Source organism: Cervus elaphus, chromosome X (assembly GCF_910594005.1).
Source record: "Cervus elaphus chromosome X, mCerEla1.1, whole genome shotgun sequence".
NCBI lineage: Eukaryota > Metazoa > Chordata > Mammalia > Artiodactyla > Cervidae > Cervus > Cervus elaphus.
The window spans coordinates 77,842,484-77,860,759 of record NC_057848.1 but is presented as its reverse complement, the minus strand read 5'-3'; the positions used below and the strand labels follow the sequence as shown (position 1 = coordinate 77,860,759).

General features: G+C 52.9%; 1 pseudogene; it reads right to left on the bottom strand.

Moving 5' to 3' along the window:
• The window catches only part of LOC122690368, a 59,387-nt pseudogene extending 43,259 nt beyond the window's left edge, over positions 1-16,128 (bottom strand).
• Positions 16,129-18,276: the final 2,148 nt, after the last annotated feature.

The following is an 18,276-nucleotide window of genomic DNA, read 5'->3' as shown; positions in this document are numbered from 1 at the left end:
ACCCTGTATCTATAGGAGATTCATGTCTCCTTATGGGTACACATAGAATCTTTTGGGTCTTTTACTGTAAACTGAGCTAATCCTTTTCTTTCACCACTCTTTCCAACTACACTGGGGGCAACCAGAAAGCTCATCATATGTTTCAATATTCCAAAAATGTTCATAAGTATCATATACACAGTCACAGAACACCTTGCATCCAGCACTTCTTTTAAGTGGTTCATCAGGCATATCCAAAGGAGATATTTTCCATATATCTGTTGCCATAGACTATCGATGCTGTCTTTAGTACAGAATCATTAGCACCTTTAATCCTAATCAGATTACAGAGCTAATTCTAGAAACCCCAGAACCAATTAAGAAAACTCACTTTTTAAATTAAGTATAGTGGTTATACAGAACTATATGTTACAGATGCACACTATAGTTATTTACAATTTTAAAGGTTATACACCATTTATAGCTATCACAAAATATTGGCTATATTCCCCATGTTTTGCAATATACCCTTGTAGCTTATTTTATACATAATAGTTTGTACCTCTTACTCCCCTATTCCTACCTTGCCCCTATCTCCTTCCCTCTCCCAACTGGTAACCACTAATTTGTTCTTTGTGTCCGTGAGTCAGCTTCTTCTATTTTAATATTCAGTTGTTGTTCAGTTGCTCAGTCATGTCCAACTCTTTGAGAACCCATGGACTGCAGCACTCCAGGCTTCCCAGTATTCACAATCTCCCGAAACTTGCTCAAACTCATGTCCACTGAGTTGGTGATGCCGTCCAAACATCTCACCCTCTTCCCTGCCCTTCTTCTGCTGAATTCAAGATTTCCCAACATCAGGGTCTTTTCTAATGGGTCAGTTCTTTGCATCAGGAGGCCAACATATTGGAGTTTCAGCTTCAGCATCAGTCCTTCCAGTGAAAACTCAGGACTGATTTCCTTTAGGATAGACTGGTTGGATCTCCGTGCAGTTCAAGGGACTCTGAAGATTCTTCTCCAATACCACAGTTCAAAAGCATCAAGTCTTCAGTGCTCAGTCTTCTATATGGTCCAACTCACACATCCATGCATGACTACTGGAAAAACCACAGCTTTTACTAGATGGACCTTTGTCAGCAAAGCAGTGTCTCTGTTTTTTCATACACTGTCTAGGTTTGTCATAGCTTTTCTATGTCCATGGAACTCTCCAGGCAAGAATACTGGAGTGGGTTGCCATGCCCTTCTCCAGGCTATCTTCCCAACTCAGTGATTGAAGCTTCTTCTCTTATGTCTTCTGCCTTGGCCAGCAAGTTCTTTACCAGTAGTGGCACCTGGGAAGCCCATTTGTTAATTTTTGCTGTTATTTCCTTTAATATAGGAGCAAGCATCTTTTAGTTTCATGGCTGCAGTCACCATCTTCAGTGGTTTTGGAGCCCAAGAAAATAAAGTCTGTACAGTTTCCATTGTTTCCCACCTATTTGCTGTAAAGTGATGGGACCGGATGCCATGATCTTCATTTTTTGAATGTTGAGTTTTAAGCCAGCTTTTTCACTCTCCTCTTTCATCTTCATCAAGAGTGTCTTTATTTCCTCTTCACTTTCTGACATAAGGGTAGTGTCATCTGCTTATCTGAGGTTATTAGTCTGTTTTATTTTTTAAATTCAACATCTAAGTGAGATCATGCAGTGTTTGTCTTTCTTGGTCTGACTCATTTCACTTAGCATATTGCCCTCAAGGTCCATCCATGTTGTTGCAAATGGCAAAATGCCATTCATTTTCATGGCTGTGTACTATTCCATTATGTGTATGTGGTGTGTGTGTGTGTGTGTGCGCGCGCCATGCCTTATTTATCCATTCATCCATTGATGGACACTTAGATTGCTTCCATATCTTAACAATTGTAAATAATTCTACTGTGAACATTGGGGTGCATGTATCTTTTCAAATTAGTGTTTTTGTTCTTTTCAGGTACATACCCAGGAATGAAATTGCTGGATCACATAGCTCAATTTATTTTTCTGAGAAACGTCCCTACTATTTTCCACAGTGACTGCACCAATTTACATTCCCATCAACAGTGCACAAAGATTCCCTTTTTGCCACATCCTTGGTACCATTTGTTATTTGTGTTCTTTTTGATGATAGCCATTCTCACAGGTATGAGGTGACATTTCATTGTGATTTTGGTTTGCATTTCCCTGATGGGTTAGTGATGTTGAACACCTTTTCATGTGCCTGTTAGCTGTCTGTATATCTCCTTTGGAAAAGTTTCTATTCAGTTTTTCTGCCCATTGTTAAAGTGTGTGTTTGTGTGTGTGTGGTTTTTTTTTTTTTTTTTTTACTGACACTGTGTTGTTGTTTTTTTTTGACCCTGTGTTTTTAAGCTATTTATATATGTTGGATATTAACCCCACATCAATCACTTGCAATATTTTCTCTCATTCAGTAGGTTCTTCTCACTTTTTTCAGTGGTTTCTTTTGTTATGCAGTGGCTCTTAGGTTTAATTAGGTCCCTGTGCTGTGTTAAGTAGCTTCAGTCATGTCTGACTCTCTGCCACTCTATGGACTGTAGCCCACCAGGCTCCTCTGTCCATGGAATTCTCCATGCAAGAATACTGGAGTGGGTTGCCATGCCCTTCTCCAAGGTATGTTCCCAACTCGGGGATTGAACCTTCTTCTCTTATGTATTCGGCCTTGGCAGGCAAGTTCTTTACCAGTAGTGCCACCTGGGAAGCCCATTTGTTTATTTTTGCTGTTATTTCAGTTACTATAGGAGATGGATCCAAAAACAAGGCTGTTGTGATTTATGTCAAAGAGTGTTCTGCCCATGTTTTCATGCAGAAGTTTTACATAATCAACCTTACACATCGGTCTTAAATCCATTTTGAGTTTGTTTTTGTATATAGTGTTAGATAATGTTCTAATTTCATTCTTTCACATGCAGCTGTCCAATTTTCCTAGCACCACTTACTGGAGAGAGTGTCTTTTCTCCGCTGTATACTGTATTCTTGCCTCCTTTGTTGTAGATTAATTGACCATAGGTGCATAGGTTTATTTCTATGATTTCTATCCTATTTCATTGATTTTTATGTCTGTTTTTGTGCCAGTACCATAGTGTTTTGATTCCTATAGCTTTGTAGTATAGTCTAAGTTCAAGAAGCTTGATTCCTCCAGTGCTGTTCTTTTTTTCTTTTTACTTTATTTGACAGAGCCTGGTCTTTGGTATGGCACATGGGATCTTTGATTTCATTGAGGCATGTGGGATCCTCAGGCATGGCATTCGGAACCCTCAGTTTTGGCACTTGGGGTCTTTTTAGATGTGGCATGCAGGGTCTTTACCTGCAGCCGCAGCATGTGAACTCTAAGTTGTGGCATGTGAATCTCAGTTGGAGCCTGCTAACTCTTAGTTGCTGCATGTGGAATCTAGTTCTCTGATCAGGGATCAAACCTGGGTCCCCTTTCTTTGAGAGAATGGAGTCTAAACCACTGGACCACCAGGGAAGTCCTTCCAAGGCTATTCTTTTTTCTATAGATGGTTTTGGCTATTTGGGGTCTTTTGTGTCCATGAAAATTTCTAGTTATGTGAAAAATGCCATTGGTAATTTGGTAGGGATTACATTGGATCTGTAGGTTGCCTTGGGTAGTATAGTTATCTTACAAAACTGATTCTTCCAATCCAAGAACATGGTATAATTTTCCATCTTGTGCTGTTATATTTCTCTCAATATCTTACAGTTTTCCAAGTACAGGTCTTTTACCTCCTTGAAGTGAAGTTGCTCAGTTGTGTCTGACTCTTTGCAACCCCATGGACTGAAGCCTACCAGACTCCTCGGTCCATGGAATTTTCCAGGCAAGAGTACTGGAGTGGATTGCCATTTCCTTCTCCAGGGGATCGTCCCAACCCAGGGATTGAACCCGGGTCTCCCTCATTGCAGGCAGATGCTTTACCATCTGACCCACCAGGGAAGCTTTACCTCCTTAGGTAGGTTTATTTCTGAGTAGTTTATTCTTTCGGATGCAGTTAAATGGGATTATTTAATGGTAAATGGGATAATATCCTGAAGTTATCTTTCTGCTTGTCACTGTTAGTGTACTGAAATATGAATCAACTTTTACATATTGATTTTGTATACTGTCACTTCACTGAATTCATCGGTGAGCTCTAGTAGTTTCTGGATGAAGAAGATGGGAGGTCTCTCGGCCAGAACAAAAGGGAACCTCAAGCTGCCATGGGCAGCCAAGGGGTGAAGGGGTGGTTGAGCATCTCTTAGGAGTATGCAGGGACAGCCAGAACATACAGAGAGGGAAGCGGGGCCTGGGGATTCAGCCATTGGCAGGGCGTGCCCTGCCACAATCCTGATAGCTGAGGAGGCAGCCGTGAGTGTTTGCGGGGTCCCAGACAGTCTAAAATGGAACTCGGCTTTTCAGGGATCTGAGGCATCCCTGGGTCACATAGGAGGCACTGAGTAGGGCTTCTGTCTATGGGAAACACTGGGCAATTCTATCTAGCTCACCTGAGCTGTCTCTAGAGACATTTAATTCAGGAGCTGTTTCAGCCCCCAGTTTGCAAGAATCGACAAGGAAGCCCCTCACTGATGATGGGAGGCTTCCAGCATGGAGTCAAGGTCCACTGGGAGATCAGTCCTTATGCAGACTTGCTGTGAGATACAGCCCACTTTCCCATAACCACATGGCAGGCTTAAGTGTCAGGAACCTCACCACCTCCTGTACCTCCCCTGAGTCCTCAGGACCCCGTGAGACAGGTGCCCCTAGGATTACCCATGTGGGGAAGCAGAGGTCACAGTGGGTGAGCCAGGCAGCTGGGGATCAACAGCACCGAGGTGCCTGCTTTGGCATCTCCTCACCTGAGCCCTCTCTCTCATCCACTGGGCTGGGCTCCTGGGCCCCAGCTGGCTGATACCTCAAGGTCAGAGGCATTTCTGATTCTGGAAATCTCAGGAAAATCCTCAACCCCAGGAGCGGAGTTGGAGTGGAGGGCATTAACAGGGTGGACCGCCCATGTGAGTTGCCCTGCATGCCTGCCTCTTTGATGCTAGAGCATCAGGCCCCAGAGCAGGACGGCAACTGTCACAGCCTGGACACAGAGCCAGATGGAGGTCCCATGGATGGCGGTCTCAAGAAAGGGAGCCACACTGTGTGTGAAGGCTCAGGTGACTGCCCCCTGCCATGTGCCTGGGACCGCGGTGTGCAGAGCAAGGGCAGCCGGGGGTGGACATGGGCAGGCTGTGGAGCCCAGAAGATGATGGCCTGTCCTCCTCCTGTGTCCCTGGGACTTTAGCCAATTTCTCTACAGCCCCTACCCTGGGGTTCCCGCAGACCAATGGCAGGGCCCGGAGAGGGTCTGTGTGGGGGCTGGCTGCTTGGCCAACAACAGTGCACAGAGGGCCGGGTGGCTGTACCCTTGACTATGGACCCCCCACCCTGGACGTGCCTGTGTTTGAGCCCAAGGTTGCCATGCACAACCCTCAAGTCAACCGTGAACACAGAGGAGGGGCTGACTTTGAGGGTCACACCTCTGTCTGTATGTGTCTGCCTGGCCCCAGGGCTCCAGGACCAGAATGCCATGCATGGTTTACACAAGGGCTGGGCCTGAAACTTCCCACCTGTGCACTAGTGTCATGGTGCCCACTGCCATGATGACCGTGGACCAGGAGGCTGGCACTCTGACTAGCCTGGGTGCAGCCGGCCCTTTATTAGGTCACTTAATGACTGTCTTGTGATGTCAGCCCCGAGCAAGCAGAGGCCTTTGGTGAGGGGCCAAGCACCCTTGTGAGCCTGGACTGCTCCTGGCCACTGTACTGTCCCTTTTCCAGGAAAGAGGGATGCACCGCAGTCCACATGGTTGTGGACAAGAAGGGCCCCGTGATGCACAGGGTGCCCGACTTCGGGGGGCTTTGCTTTCTTCCAAACACAGGGGCTCCAGCCCTCAGCTCAGGGAGCTGCACTCCTCCCTGTGGATCTTTCAGTTGCCCTGGCCTAGCCCGTGCCCACGGGCCACCGCAGCTTCAAGCTGCTGCTGGAAGAGAGTGCTTTCCTGGCTTTGAGTGGAAAGCGTTTGTTGAAGAGGCTGCACACCAATGTGGTGCCCTGCCTGAGGGGAGAGGGCAGCCTCCTCCCCCTCCCCTTTCCCAGGAAGAGGTGGACCATCGTCAACAGTCACTGCTTTGTGTCCATCTTCTGGGAGGACGGCACTTGCATAGGCATCAGTGAGGGGCTCTTAGAGAACCTTTTGGAGAGGGTGGGCTCAGACAAGCTGTTTGAGACAGACTGTATGAAGAGCTTCATCCACCAGCTTAGCCTGTATGGATTCAGCAAAGCGTGCCAGGGTTTGCTCACCTCGCTCTGCCTGACCAACCTGCTCACAGAGGAGCCCCCTGTCTATCTCCTGAGCAAGGTAAAGGCAGGGGAGTACCTGCTGGGCCCTGGGGGCAGGGTGGGTGCCAACCTCAGAGCCGCCAGGGACGGTGGCAGGTCTGCCGGGAAAGCTATGTGTAAAGATAGGACTGGGACCAGCGTATGGTCCCTGGGTGGAAGCAGGTGGGGAGAGGGGTTTGTGTGCCTCTATGACTCCCTCGTGGCTCAGACCTGAAATAATCCACCTGTAAGGAGGAAGACCTGGGATCTATCACTGGGTTGAGAAGATACCCTGGAGCAGGGCAGAGCAACCCACTCCTGTATTCTTGCCACGAGAATCCCCATGGACAGAGGAGCCTGGTGAGCTATTGTCCATGGGGTGGCAAAGAGTCACACATGACTTAGTGACTAAGCACACGACGCACATAGCTGTGGAACAGAAGTCTAGTGCAGGGAACACAGGCCCTTTCCTGGGAAGTGTCCTGGTCAGCCGAGGAAGTGCAGGCCAGGGATCAACAGCTGCAGAGAAAGCAGAGAAGCTTCTGCAGTCTGCCCGCTGCAAATGTCGAGTCCCCTCTCTGGGTCTTGTATCAATACTCTTGGGCCACTCTGAGTCATTTTCCAAGTGCGAGAGTCAATGTTGAGTTCATGAGTGTTGAGGATAGGCAAGCTGGGACAGTGCCTCCTGTGGGACAGGGTCCCACTTTCTCCATGAGGCCTGGGAATGGCTGGGTGGGAGCATCCAGGGGCCTAGCCGGGCAGGTGCTGGATTCAGTAAGTCTTGTGAGACTCGGACTTTGCTATTCTCTCTCTCTCTCTCTCTCTCTCAGTGAACCCCCATTACAGTTCTGCTGCAATTCCCTGATTAAGAGAGACAGCTCACACCTCCTGGGGCAGATGAAGAGGAGAGAGGGCATAAGTCTGCATCTCGGCAGGTGGAGGTCAGGAGGACAGCCCTGGGCATCGTTCCTGCACCAAACACCACACAGACACAGGACGGCCTTTCCCCTTGGCCTGAGGGTGCCCACGGGACTGCAAGCCACCTGGATCTTACCCCTGCCACCGCCATGGCCAGGACCTATGCCGTCCCTGCTGCTGGTCCGGGGACAGCAGCCACACCCCTCTTGATGGGTCCTGATGCCTGGCAGCCCTAGGGGACACAGACTCCAGTCTCAATAGTCCCTGTCCTGAGGAGGTGGCCCTGCCCATCGAGAGCCTGTGGCTCTGCTTCACCTGGCCTCCTGCCCAGATGGCTCCTTCTGTGATGGTGGTGGGCCCCACCACTGTGCCCACCCAGATCTTCAGCCTGCCCCCTGGCAGCTCCCAGTGGCCACGCTGGTGCTTCTGTGCACCTCCTTGATGCACATCGTGGCTCAGCCCCAGAACCCCTTCTATTACTGCTCAGGTAGCCCCTCTTTCCCATAATCTCCAGCCATTCTTTCCCGTAATCCCCACCCCCTTCAGGTGCGTCCCCAGAGGACGCCAAATATACACCCTATTCAGAGAGGTAGAGGCAGCCCTGTGGTCAGAACACTGCACGGCAATAAAGCGCTTGATAACATGAGGAATTTCCCGCCCAGCCCACGTCTTCAGTGCCTCCATCCTGGGCCTGGCTGATCATTTTGAGTCCCCTCAGGCAGCTGCTTGCCCTTGAAGGCAAAATAGATAGCCAGCCACCCTCAGCACAGTGCGCGCACCTCATATACAGCTGGGGAAGCCCTTCAGATGCTCTGGACCCACTCATTTAAAAGACACATCAAGGGCTTGACAAGAGCCTGGTGGAGTGACTTCACAGGTACAGGGACACTGTCCATCCAGCAGGCTACTCACCTGACAGAAGAGGAGAAATTAGGCCTCCCCTTCTTGGGGGCCCCAAAAGAGCCCTTACTGTCCTGAGATGCACAGGGCTGGAGCCTGTGGTCTCTGCCCGAGGCCTGCAGGTGTTCAGTTTGGGGGCTCGCTGGTGTCTGGACAGCAGGCTTGAGGCTTGGCTTCATTGCAGGGTCTGCACCTGGTGACATTTTCTTGTTTCTCTTTTCTTTTCCCTTTTCAGCTGAGCACTCCGAGGGTGTGACACATCAGCACACTTTGCTTGCTGGGGTGTCCAGTTTATAATGCAGTTTCTCTTAAAAGAGTGTTTGTCCTGAGGAGCATAGCAAATAGCCCTCCAGGGTCGTGCTGCAGAGGCAATGGCTCCAAAGTCAGGGGAGGGGAGAGCGCACACAGCAGATTACCGGAACCGGAAGGCTGGGTCTCCCTTGTTAGCAGTCTGCCACAGGCAGAGGAGGCCCCTGAGAAGTGACACAGGGCGATGCAGCCCAGGGCTCTGTCAGCCTCAGCACTGAGCTGCTGTGACGCCCGACCGGGCTGCTCAATTCCAAGCCAAAATGCAGCCCCTTATGAAGGTTCACAGCCTGGGGAAATGCTTAAATTCAGAAGGTTTCATTGGCTTTTCTGTCTTGACATCCATATGCCATATGTGACCTGGAATCACATGCAGACGCTGCTACTTAAAGACCACGTCCCCAGAAACCTCAGCATGTGTGGCACCTGCTTACCTTTAAATCTATAGAGAAAGGGGAGACGTGCAGATTGCAATCACAAGTCATCTGCTTGTCACAAAAAGCAACTTTTATTTACAAAGTCAAGACTGCCTGATATCAAAAGAGACCCATGTGGTACTTCACCCCCACCACTTCAGTCCTTGGTAGATTTTGACTGATGTCTGCAGAGTGAAGTGGCTAAGCACACATCCTCCTGGGCCAGGCAGAAGTGGCAGCCTGAGGTCACACAGGATTGCAGGGAGGGAGCATGGTCTTGATGAGCTGGCCCTGGACAATCAAACTGTCTCAAGCCCCACACATGCCCAGGTCACCAGCGAGGCCAGGCAGCTCCAGAGGCACAGGTTTAATTCAGTCCCCAGGGCCGAACAGGTGACAGTGTCTAGGAGAGTGGAAATGCAATTTAACCAGACAGGGTGTCTCAGAGAGGGGGCCTGCCTCACAAGGGCTCCAAATAGGTAACGGTGACCCTGGAGGCCCAACCAGGAAGACCCTGGGGAGCCAGTGATCCATGGCCAACTCACTTCCTACCAGCTTTGCCCGAGCCTCCCTCGGCCCAGTGTTCATCTTGGGTCCTCAGTGGCCCCTTCTTCCCCTGTGCTCCTTTGCTCTGTCCCTTCACAAAGGGAGGTGCCATGGCCAGACATGGATGAGGTGGGGAGGCTGGAAGAGGCTGATTTCTGGATGACAGAAACAAGGCTTAGCCTGTGGTGAGCAAAGCTGGCAGTGCTCTGGATTGCCAGGTCTCTGCAGGAGGAACCGCCTGGGACTCCCTGGGAACTGTCAAGAACCAAGGCCCTGGGATGACTTGAGCTACAAACTGCCAGGGGAGGGTGATGAGTCCCCACGGCCTGTGTCTTGTGAATGCCCGACCCCACAAGCAAGGCCTGTGACTGGGCAGCAAGGTGCTCAGCCATCTGCTGAGCCTCTGGAAAGGAAGGGAAGGTCCCCATCTCCAGGGTCTGAGGTCATGGCCAGGGGGCCTCCCAAGGCCCAATGCAAACCCCTCAGATGATGAGCTCTGCATGCCCCCACCCTCAGCAAACCTGGGGATGCTCAAGCCTCACTCAGGCAGCACCTCCAGCCTCTGAGCGTTGCTCTGGGGAGTTGTAGAGGGGAGACGGCAGCCAGGCTATCGTGGAGGCTGGGCCGAACTGCAGTTGGCCCTCAGAGGCCCCAAGGGCAGGGCAGGGCAGCGACCCACCCTCCTCCTGAACATCTCTCCTTCCTGGGGGAAGAGTCTAAAGTCGCCCGACCAGTGGGGACTCTGAACCCACGACTCACAAGTTGTGGCCCCCGAGTGACCCTCTGGCCACTCTGCACAAGAAGGGCTCATGGCGGGGGGGGGGGGGGGGGCATCCATGCAGACCAGCCGAAGAGAACCACCAGGAGACAACCCTGGGGATGCCCCAGAGAGGAGAAGTGTGAAGTCACTATGAGCGGCCAAGGCCATCTCCAGGCTGCTGAGTTCTTGCTAACTCACCTGCCGCTGCCCACACTCTTCAGCTAAAACATCATTTATACAAAAATTTCCAAAGTGTGGTGACACTGAGGGGCCCTGGTGGGAAGGTGAGTGGATCCCGGTGCTCCCCCAAGGTCATGGGCACCCCCCATCCAGCATCTGTGCTAGGACTGCAGCCTTCTCTCAAAGGTTAACGAGGTGCCCTCCTGAGAGAGGACAATGGGGTCCAGTCACCCCGGAACAGAGGATCCTATGAAACACAACTCCAGCCCAACTGGGACTCCTGGGGGCCCCGGTCTGGGCTGTCAGGCTGAGTCTCCACACCGCCCCCCCCCCCCACTTTGTCAGTTAACTCAGGGAGTCATAGGCTTGGTCTTTGGGGCCAGTCTCAGGTGGGCAGAGGGAGGGGCCCATGTGCTGTGGAGACTCGAGGTGAGGACCAGAGGAGACTGAGGGTCCCCAGGGGGTGCACGTGCAGCCCTGCTGACAGCCCTGGATGACTGTGGGGCGTGGTGTCCAGATGTAATGTCACTGATCCCGCTGGGAGGGGAGAGGTGAGGGCCTGGGTCAGGTGCCCGGGTTCAGGTCAGCAGAGTGAAGGAACCCAGCTATGCTAGGAGTCAAGGTAGAACCCTCTGGGGCCCCAGGACATCCAGGTCGACACTGCTCTCAGCCCTGGGAGACCACGGCAGGGTTGTAGGAATGAGCCCCCTACTCCCGCTTGCTTCTCAGGGGTCCTGGCTAGGGAGGGCCTGGTTCTAAGGGGAGCAAGGTCAGGGACAGAGGATGGTGCTCAGACCTGCTGAGAGTCAAAGTGAAGAGCAGAAGGAGAGTGGAACTGAGACCTCACATGTGAGGTGGGGACTCAGGAAGACAATTTCCCAGGTCCTGCGGGGTGTCAAGTTGAGGATCCTAGGAGGGACTAGGGGACCATGGACCCCAATCAGAGGGCACCTCAGAGAAGCCCATCTCCGTTGTCAGTCCAGGGCAACAGTGGAATAGAATGAGTGAAACAGGCATGGTCGGATTTCCTGACATCCGTGTCTTCGAGAGATTGGGGCCCTGGTATAAGGGACAAGGCTTCAGTTGGGGAGAGGCATGAATCCAGGTCCTGCCCGGGGGCAAGGTGAGGTGCCTGAGGAGAACTGAGAGGACCCTGAGGGAGGATTGATGGAACCCGAGAGATCCCTGCCCCTGAAGTCATACGTGGGAGCCCTTGAGGTGAGAAGAGCACACTAGGCCCGTCTGCCTTCCTCACATGCAGGTCTCAGAGAGACTGGGGGCCTCATGAGAGAGGGAGGGCCTCAAAATGGAGGACAGGATAATCCTGCATCCTGCCTGGAGCCCAGCCTCCATGAGAGGAAGGAATGAGGCAGTTAGACCCTAACATGAGGAGGGATCCTCGCCTTTGATGGGGGTCTTGGAGGCCGCAGAGTGGGGCGAACAGGGTGAGCAGTTTCTTGACCTCTGGCTTAGGGACCTCGAGACCTGAGGTGATCAGGCGGAAGGCTGAGGCTTCAGGTCCACAGAGGGTGGGCTTCCCCGACCCCGAGGGAGGACTGAGCAGACCCCCACCTCTGTGGTTAGTGCTGGAAGGACAGGCAGGATGTCAGGAGGAGCTGAGGGCCTACGGGAGGCCCTGAGCAGGTGTGGCCACATGTGGGGCTCTTTTGCACTTTCTGTTCTTTTTCTGAGTTTCTATGCAGGCCCCCAGAGGGAAGGGACCAGGTTGTGCCACGGGAAAGGTGAACATTACAAGGGAACCCCAAGGAGACCTCCCACCGCACAACTGGGAGGACCTCACAGAGTCCACCCCTTGTACCATCCCAGAACGCTCAGGGCTATGCCACAGGATACTGCTGAGGTGCCCCCTCCATGTTTCTCACAGGAACCAGAAGGCAAAGGCAGAAGTCTGAGGCCCATGTCCTGAGGTCAGAGAGTAGGGGAGGTCCAGCCAGTGCTAGGAGTCAAGTAAGGAGGGTGTCCTAAGTGTGCAACAGGGCTTCCCTTCCCAGAATAGAGGGGACCCCACAAGGGCCTAACCCTCACACCTTGTCAGCCCCAGAAATCTTGGACTGTGCTGTCTGCACCCTGGGGAGCCACCTCACATCCTCCTTCAGGCAGCCAGGGGACTGGTCGCCCCAGAGGCATGCCCCTGTGAGGTCTGAAAGCACCCCTCAAGGGAAGACCTGTAAGTGGTCTGTGTCAGACCACTAAGGATGCATTTCTCAGCCGAGGCCACTCACAACCCCTCTCTCCCCCAGGCCCATCATCCCCATCTATTCCCCTGCCTCACTCCTGTCTGTGGTTTGATCCCAGGCATCACACTCGTGGTCAGGATGACTGAGCTGAGCAAGCCCAAGGAAGACCTTTAGGATCCAGGCGAGGCCCAGGGCCCGGTGAATGTGCAGCTCTTGGGGGCTGAGGCGGGGGAGGCTGCATCCACCTCAACCTCCTCGCTCCCAGTCTCCTCCTTGCTCCTGCAGACAGAGGATGAGATGGTTGGATGGCATCACCGACTCAATGGAAATGGGTTTGGGTGGACTCCAGGAGTTGGTGATGGACAGGGAGGCCTGGCGTGCTGTGGTTCACAGGGTCGTAGAGTCGGACATGACTGAGCGACTGAACTGAACTGAACTGACACAAATTTTAAAAGGAGGTTTCTCTTAAAATACTGTGTTGCCATAATGACACCTGGTTCCACCTGAAGTTGACTATTCTCAAACCTTGAGTTAACCAATGCATTTTTCTTATGGAAATGCTTGTCTCAAGCTGTATTAACATACTATGCATTTACCCCAGACTCTAATGGCTCAGAACTGACTTGACAAACCATTATGTTATACTCAGACATTGTTCCCCTAACCTATGTAAACGAAACTATTTGTATGGTGATCTGCCCTTCTACAAGATTCAAGTCAATCGCTTTATGGCCTGGGATGACTCCTCTGGTGCCAAGAGTATCCCAAAATACATCTTATGGATGAGAGGCCTGGTGCCATTCTGAGTTTTAAGACATTCCTTTCTTTCATTAACAGACTGCTAGTGACTATATAACATCCAGCTAAAAACTAGCAGGGGCGAACTCTGTCTGCCGCCTTCAGATGCCTATGTCAGAAGCTTTCTCTATCTCGTTTATACTTTGATAAAACTTTATTACACAAAAGCTCTGAGCGATCAAGCCTTGTCTCTGGCCCCGGATTGAATTCTCCTCCGGAGGCCAAGAATCCCAGAGTCTTTTCATGGGTCAGCAACAACCTTTCAACCTGTTACTCCATCCTGATGGCGCTCTTTTCAGTCATGGTCCCAGTCGAAACCCCTGAGTCAAAGGAGGAGCAGGGAGAATCCTCAGATTATAAGTGTGCCCTCTGTGAGCAGGTCAAGAACAAGCCCAATCCCTGAGCTGCCAGATCCCTAGGGACACTCAAAAGCACTCTTTTGTAATCAAAATAGATTTCTGGCTCTAATAAAGTAAAGCAAAACTCCAGTGGAGATAATAAACAATCAAACAAGAACTGCGAGTCTGTGTTCTTTCTATCTGTCCATTGTATTCACACATGGCACAAGATGAGCCAGAAAAGGCTGGAAGCCCACGCCCCATGGAGGCTTTGGTCCAGTTCCCACGGTCCCTTTTCATTTGAAACAGCAGCATTTCACAGATTCATCCAAGCATCTGACTCATGAGCCGAGTGCTGAGGCAAGCCCAGGACGGACAGGTCCCTGGGCCTTGCCTGCCACTCAGCAGACGGCCCAACTGGGCTCCCGACCTTTGGGGTGTCACCTTCCATGAGTCATGCACCCTGAAGCAGAAGAGATCCTCAAGTGTCCCCCAACGATGCCACAAGTTTCTGATCAGCAGCTGAGTGTCCCAGCTCCCTATCCAGGGGCCTCCCCAGGAGACTCACTGGAAAGCAGGGTCACGCCAGCCGCCAAGTGCCTTGCAAACACATTACCCCAAACCCAAAGACAAGTACAAGGTTTCCACAAGGTGAACACCAGCCCTAGTCGCTCTGCCCTCACAGCTGTATTTAGGAGCCTCTCTTTGGGCGTGAGGCAGCCAGGCACTGTGTCCAACACACATGGTTTGAGAGCCAAGGGACACTTTACAGTAGGACAAGGGTCACGTGCAAGGATAACCAGTGGCCTGTTTCTGGGCCTGTGGGCCTCTCTGCCTGCCAATGTGCAGCCCTGCCCCCAGCCTTCCCCCATCACCCCCTGGTCATTGTTCCAACATCCAGGACTTTGGACCAGAACAGAGAGGGAAAAACACTAACCTGTTTCCACAACACATTTCTCTCAACCACCCAGATCCAGCAGGGCCAAAACAACTGGCAACGCCATCAATTCATAAAGGTCAAAGTCCCAGAGACTCTCACTGATTCCAGAGCAGCATCACATGAGGGGAGTCCCTGCCCCCAGCCCCGCGCCAAGTGGGCACCACAGCACAGGGCCGATTCAGACAGAACCAGATGGGCAAGTCCGAGCACAATGGTGACTGCATGTTATCAGCATGTCTGGTCTCTCGGTCACTTTCCTCTTGAGAGCCCAGTCTGGACAGGCCTCCTGCCCAAAGAGGATCAGGTGCTGGAGGATGTTCACCTGGAAGATGTCCTTCCTGCCCCTCCCATCGATGGGCTGCAGCAGCCAGCGGGGTTGGCAAGCGCAGTCATGTACTTCTGTTGCAGGTAGGGTAGCAGGCCTTGATTCTCCAGCTCCTCCACCTAGTCGGGACCTAGGTTTTCTAGGCACAGCAAAATGCCCCCGATGACCACGAGATGTGTGCAAAGACAGGACACAGAATGAGAACAAGGTCATTCAAAGTTGCACCTGCTTGAGACTAAGACCGTATCATGGAGGGAACCCGAGGTGAACTGGGTCCTCTGGCTGAGCATTTCAGACGGGCTCACCTCGGCAAAGGGAACTCACGGCGAGGCCAAGCGAGGGAGGGAGCAAAATGAAAGGGAGAGGCCTGGTGCCCCATGAACCCACCAGGCCACGGACAACTCTCAGTCTGCCCACTGCAGGCCACAGGGACAGAGCAGGAGGGCCCCAGCGGGGGCCAGCAGATATCAGGTCCCCAAGGGATTTACCAGCAGACAGGTGTTGCTGTGGGGCCTCACCCCTGGGGAGTCAGGGGACTTGCTTAGGCCCTGCTTCAGGCAGTGTGGGTATGGAACCCAGGCTGGGTGCTTCACTGCCTCTCACGGTCTCTGCCGGGCACACAGACACACGTGGGGACACAGACACACAGACAAGTGCCACGTGCAGACCTGGACCCACCTCTGCCTCAAGCACAAATGGGGACTGAGGCCCAGAGTGGTGATCAGGCACCTCGGGCAGCTGGTTCCCAGCCCAGGGACCCTTGCTGTCCCTCTGAAGAAACCTCAGCCGCCATGCCCAACCTCATAAACTAGTTCAACAGAAAACAAACAAGCACAATCCGGCCAAGATCCAGGGCAGTGCTGGGGGCCATGCGGGCAGCAGGAGGCAGGGCATCACTTACCCATGATCACTCCATGACTGAACTTTACCCCGTCCTGCAGCAAGGCCTGGATCTGGGTGGGGCTCATCCCCAGCCTCTGCTCCAGCAGCTCCCGCCAGGCCGCGTCCTCCCAGTCCCGGTGTGCCATGTGGACGGTGCTGGTGGCCATGTAGCATGGGCTGCCACGGCATCTCCATCTCCAGGGTCTTGACACCGTTTAAGACAAAACCTGCATAGGCCCGTCAGAAGAGCAGACAGCCGAACTTCATCTCCCAGGGCTCCCAGGTCTTCATGTGGCTGCAGAAACACAAAACCACAAAGGTCAGGAGTGTGATTCAGTGGCCTGCAAGCTCACAGCCCTGGGCTGGAACTCAGCCCCACGAGCCTGAGCATCCTCCAAATCTGCTGACACAGAAAGCATGGGTTGGAGAGAAGGCTGGCTCTTTCCATCTGTCTCCACGCAGTCCACTGATAGCAGGGTGGCAACCCAGAGGACCCATCCATCCCATGCAGTCTGTGGGGAGGTCAGCAAGGAGGGTGGGACAGCGGGAGAAAGGCATGAGGTGAATTCCAAGACAGAGGGCCCTGAAACCCTGAGAGCACTGAGGAGGGAGGGCAAGCCCCTGGCTTCACAGCCCAGAGGCCAGGCTCTGGTCCTCTCCCAGCACAGACAGGCATTGTCCTGGGCTTGGCTTCCCCCACTCCCTGCCACCACCCCACCTTTCAGCTCTGCGGCCCCATCATTGCCCATGCTCTGCAGATCCCCCGTCTTAGCCCAGGGATGATGAGGGCAGATCTATGCTAACCAATGTGGACTCGGCCATGGGGCACCCTGGACCTCAAAAGCCCTGCCAGGTGTCTTCCCTGTAACTTTGGGAGCCACTTTCCACCCAGTCCTTCCCATACCACTGCCTCCACTGTCAGCAGATGTCCCGGGCCCTGCCCAGAGCCTAGAGAAAGAACAAAGAAGAGCAGGAACTCCTGAGATGGGTGCACTCCATGTCACCACCAGGGCCTAGGATGGCACCATGCAGGGATCACAGAATTCAGACTTCAAATAATCCACTAGGTTATCGTCACCTTGTTCGATGGCTGAGGAGGCACAGAGGCATAGATATGTAGCCCATGACTTCAGGGGACTTGAACACACGCACCACCATTCTCACTTCTTTCCCTGTACCTGGAGGGGGGTGGTCCCTGCTCACTGGAGGCGGGTGGAGGCAGAGGAGCAGAGCTGTGAGCCTGAACGTCAGCAGGGTCTCAGCACCTTGCAAGGGGCCTCCGTTTCCACATGGCTGTGAGGATGGGGACAAGGTCCCAAGGGCACCCTGTTCAGGGCCTTCTGGGCCTTTTCCTCCCCGAGCACAGCAGAGCCACAGTTCTCACAGGCCCACGAGGCCCTACGTGATCTAGCTCCTACCCTGGTGGCCTGCTCTTCTCGACCCTGGGTTCACCCCCAGTGGCCACAAAGGCCATCTTTCCATCCTTGGAACATTCCAGTGTGTTCCTTCCTCAGAGCCTTTGTAGGGTATGAGGACTCACATCGTGTACCCTCAGAGTCAGGTGCTGGAGTCCCAATCCCAAATACCTTGGCGTGACCTTACAGACAAAGGAAAGTTCTTCACAGAGCTGATGGAGGTCAAGTGAGCACAATAAGGATGGACCCTCCTCTAACAGTAGAGCTGTCCCCATATAAAGGGCACATTTAAAGACAGACAGGCACACGAGGGAACTGGGGTGAAGAGGAAGGCAGAGCTCTCCAAGCCCAGACACACCCACCAAGGCCAGCAATGCCCTGGAAGAGATGGAGGAGAGATGGGAGAGACGCTCCACAGCCTTGATGAGAGCCAACATCAGCCAACACCTCGACCTTGGCTGCCGGGCTTCCTGAACCAACATGGATCCTAGTATGAGCCACCCAGTGTGATCCGGATGTGACTGCCAGCAAATGAAGCCAGAGGGTCAGCCCTGTCCGGACATCTCTCTGCAGGGGCAAGTGGGGAGTGGGGGGATGGCTTCTCCACTCCCAGCACCTCGGGCACACTCTTCCACGTCTGCGCATCTTCATGTGTCTGTTTACACCTGCCAGTGTCAGGGGTCCCACAAGTTACTGATGCTTCCCTCTTGATGGAAGGGAAGGGAAAGCTCATTCTGCCAATACAGCCACTCGACATGACCACACACTCATTGAAAAACCATGCAGGAGGTGGCCCAGGGCACATGGCACACACCCGAGGTGCTGACACACACCAGCAAATGGCCTCCCACAAAGGCTTCCCCTGTTTCCACTCCACCAACCACAGGCTAGGGTGTCATGGCCTCATGCACTGGCTGGCCCTGAGCATCATCATTCGGTTGAACGTTTGCCCACCTGCTGGGTGACAAAGGGTCACACTCTTCACCAGGTCTGGCTTGGT